This window comes from Tiliqua scincoides, chromosome 12 (genome assembly GCF_035046505.1).
Source record: "Tiliqua scincoides isolate rTilSci1 chromosome 12, rTilSci1.hap2, whole genome shotgun sequence".
Classification (NCBI taxonomy): Eukaryota; Metazoa; Chordata; class Lepidosauria; order Squamata; family Scincidae; genus Tiliqua; species Tiliqua scincoides.
In genome coordinates, this window is record NC_089832.1 from 7,362,242 (window position 1) to 7,366,569 (window position 4,328).

The window sequence follows — 4,328 nt, forward strand, 5'->3', positions numbered from 1 at the left end:
GATCCTGTAATTAGGTTGGCTGCAATTACACACTTTTCCTTCCTGTTTGCAGCCCTGCCAGCCTCTGGCAAAGAGAAGAGCGGCCAGCTGTTTCAACATATAAAATGCTTCGAAGGTCAAAGCAGTGCAACATCAAATAGCAAGGAATTAGCCTTCTGGGGAGGAAAACTGTGGAATATAAACAGTACAAGGTTCTCCTTGTAGCATGCAATAGTTTGCCTGTAAAGAGGGGCAGGAGAAGTCCTGCACAATACTAGGTCTGAGTCATCAAGAAATACAGTGCTTTCAGTCACTACTTAAGAGTGGAGTAGCCTGGTGGGGGTGAATCAGAGACACAAACCTTGGCTTGTCGAGGGCTGGTTCAGATGACCTTTTCATGCACCATTTCCTTCCTCTCTTTTTGGTTTAGCAACTGTTACCCTGCACATGCCTGATCTCATCTGATCTTGGAAGCTAAGCAGGGTCAGGCCTGGTCAGTACTTGGATGGGAGACCGCCTGGGAATACCTGGTGCTGTAGGCTTATACCATAGTCTTTCGAGACTGAAGGTTGCCAACCAACCATTTTTGGTTTACAAGAACCACAGTTTGTGGTAACCACAGTTTCTCCAATTATTATTTTATTTTATTATTGTTCTGCATATTTTTATACTGTCCTTCCTCCGAGGAGCTTGGGGTGTTGTATGTAGTTCCATCCCTCCTTCTGTCCTCACAACAACCCTGTGAGATAGGTGAGGCTGAGAGAAAGTGACTGGCCCAAGGTCACCCAAAAAGCTTCATGGCTGAGTGGGTATTTAAACCTGGATCTTCTAGAACTTGTCACGCTTCCAAACCACTACACCAGCGGTTCCCAGTCTGTGTTGCAACATTCTGGGGTGTTGCATGGTGCTTGCCAGGGTGTCGTGGGCCACATGCTGCCCTGGCAGGAAGACTGTGATGTGAGCCTCCAAGCAGCAGCTAGAGGCTCGGCGTGGCAGGCAGAGTTGCAGCATGTGAAAACCACAGGCTGTGAAAAGCCCTCCTGTCCACCTTGACTGTCTTACTGCTCTTTGGAGATGCATGCTAGGCCCCCCAAACCTGGAAGTGAATGGTGGTGATGTCACCAAATGATACATGATGTGTTTCACATTGCTGTCATTCACTTCCTGGTTCTGGGGGCGTCACAGTCCCAGCAAGTTTGGGAACTGCTGCAATAGACTATCCTGGCTCTCAGTTCAAACTCAAGGCTCATGCTAGTAACCACAAACCCGGGGGGGGGGGGATTAGCATAGATGAGGGGAAGAGGAAGAGTGAAACTTGGATCCAAGCAAATCTCCTTGAGACAGGAAACCATCTTCTCAGTCTTTTGGCTATGTAAACCATTCTGATGACTTTTTTTCCCCTGAAGTGTTATAGAAGATAAGAACATAAGAAGAGCCCCACTGGATCAGGCCAAAGGCCCATCTAGTCCAGCTTCCTGTATCTCACAGTGGCCCACCAAATGCCCCAGGGAGCACACAAGACAAGACACAACCTGAGTCCTGGTGCCCTCCCTCTGCATCTGGCAATCTGAGGTAGCCTACATCTAAAACCAGGAGCTTGCACATACCTACCATGACTTTTAACCCGTGAGGAACTCCAGAAGTGTGTCTAATCCCCTCTTAAAGGTATCTAGGCAAGATGCTGTCACTACTTCCTGTGGCAAGGAGTTCCACAGATTAATTACACGCTGGGTAAAGATATTAATCTGTGTGGAACTATAGAACTATTCTGAACAAAAATGAAACAAACTCCCTGTTCCCATCTAGTTGGGGGCCATGGAAGAGGAGAAGGCAAGGCTAGCGATAGCCACCCAGATGGTTCTAGAAAGGCACAAAGCATCATTTTAGCTCTCTTGTGGACATTCCATCTGCTCCCCTCAAAATTCTTACAGATGCTTTGCCTAATCAGGTCTCTCTTGGATCACAAGCAAAGCAATGGCTGCTTTGGGCTTAATCATATGGAAGTTGTTTGGGCCGTCTGAACCTGTCCCACGATGCTATATTTTACTGGAAAATTAGCCTTTGGGTACTGGGTAAGCAACCTTCAGTTCCTCTCGCCTCCGTAATCCACATTAAAAGATAACTTCGAAGCTCAGCAAGGCTAAAGATATAACTCTGAATTCTGTGTTTTGCTTCCAGACATCATGAATATGGAGATACTTATTCTTTTTTTCCCCCCTCCCTCTTTTTTAAAATACCAAGAAGCTGCTGGAAGGCATTCTACTTTCATTCCCCCCCCTTAACTTTACCATAGATGTCTTTATTTAGTTGATTAGAGCTTATTTAAACAAAAGTTGCAGATTCCTGGGAAGAGATGTCAAAAACGATCAAGGTCATCAAAAGATGCATGCGTACAAAAATGACCCTGAGATGTACCGTTAGACATAGACCGTTAGACCGTGTGCGCGTGTGTGTATTTTTGTTTAATTGTGTCGATTAGGAACACTGTCGGGTTGCTTCTGACTCTCTGTAAACATCTTTCGGGGGGCTCAGGCTGGCAATTTTTTTTCATGAGCAACTCATGCTTGAGCGGAAAGAAGGAGATCTGATCTGATGGAGCTGATGGAGAGAATTCATCTGAGCCAGAGTTATCAGGAAATGGTAGGCAGCCATGTTGGCCTCATATCAAAAAGTGAAAAAGCCCAAATCTGAGAACAAACATCCTCATAACAATGACTCTCACCCAGTGCTTGGAAAACCACTGGTGGAGTTTTTCAATAAGATAGGTGTGCTTAGTCTTGTAGATTATTGTTTAAAAATATATTTACTGAAGTGCAGTTGTTACCTGATAGGGTTAGGTTTCTGGAAAACCTAGTGGATACCAAATTAGTGGAGCCTCTGGGGAAAATGGGTTTAGGATCCAGGGGACCCTCTTCACCATACACTCTGTGAATTTTATGAACCTGAATCTTACCTTGAAGTCTATGGGGGTGGATAATAGTGAGTGCTCATTAATATCTCCAACATCTGATGCTTTCTCTTCCATGCTGGATATCCCTTGATGCACTGAAGGTTGTGGTGAATAATGATTTTTGGCTATTGGCTATCCCTCGACTCATTAAAGATTGCTGTGCAGCAAAATGGCAGATGCGTTTCAATGCCAGTAAGTGTAAAGTCATGCACATTGGGGCAAAAAATCAAAACTTCACATATAGGCTGATTGGTTCTGAGCTGTCTGTGACATACCAGGAGAGAGATCTTGGGGTGGTGGTGGACAGCTCAATGAAAGTGTCCACTCAATGTGCAGCGGTAGTAAAGAAGGCCAATTCTATGCTTTGGATCATTAGAAAAGGTATTGAGAACAAAACGGCTAATATTACGTATAATGGCATTGTACAAATCGATGGTAAGGCCGCACCTGGAGTATTGTGTCCAGTTCTGGTCACTGCATCTCAAAAAAGACATAGTGCAAATGGAAAAGGTGCAAAAGAGAGTGACTAAGATGATTACGAGGCTGGGGCACCTTCCTTATGAGGAAAGGCTACGGCGTTTGGGCCTCTTCAGCCTAGAAAAGAGGCGCCTGAGGGGGGACATGATTGAGACATACAAAATTATGCAGGGGATGGACAGAGTGGATAGGGAGATGCTCTTTACACTTTCACATAATACCAGAACCAGGGGACATCCACTAAAATTGAGTGTTGGGAGGGTTAGAACAGACAAAAGAAAATATTTCTTTATTCAGCATGTGGTTGGTCTGTGGAATTCCTTGCCACAGGATGTGGTGATGGCGTCTGGCCTGGACGCCTTTAAAAGGGGATTGGACAAGTTTCTGGAGGAAAAATCCATTATGGGGTACAAGCCATGATGTGCATGTACAACCTCCTGATTTTAGAAATGGGCTATGTCAGAATGCCAGATGCAAGGAGGGCACCAGAATGAGGTCTCTTGTTATCTGGTGTGCTCCCTGGGGCATTTGGTGGGCTGCTGTGAGATACAGGAAGCTGGACTAGATGGGCCTATGGCCTGATCCAGTGGGTCTGTTCTTATGTTCTTATGTCCCAATCATTAGGCCTCGGAGATCAGCAGTGGAGAGGGTGTTGCTTCACCTGTCTGCCTCCTCTACCTGTCTCTTGGCTCCTTTCCTTGGCTTGCTCCAGCCCCAGAGAAGCCCTCACGTAGCCTTCCACAGATCTCTGATCAGGGTTGTGAAGGTTCAGTTGGAGTCCCCAAGATGGTGCCCAAGATGGTGGGGCAAATCTGGAAGTGGACACAAATGTGTTCGATGATTCTCCTCAGGTCAAATACCAATGCCCATTTGATATGGCACCAGCACAGTATTCACAGATAATAAGAACAGAGTCACAACT

The 4,328-nt window shown here is 45.7% G+C and overlaps 1 pseudogene; it reads left to right on the top strand.

Moving 5' to 3' along the window:
* Positions 1–404: 404 nt before the first annotated feature.
* Positions 405–521, top strand: LOC136663396 (5S ribosomal RNA; annotated as a pseudogene).
* Positions 522–4,328: the final 3,807 nt, after the last annotated feature.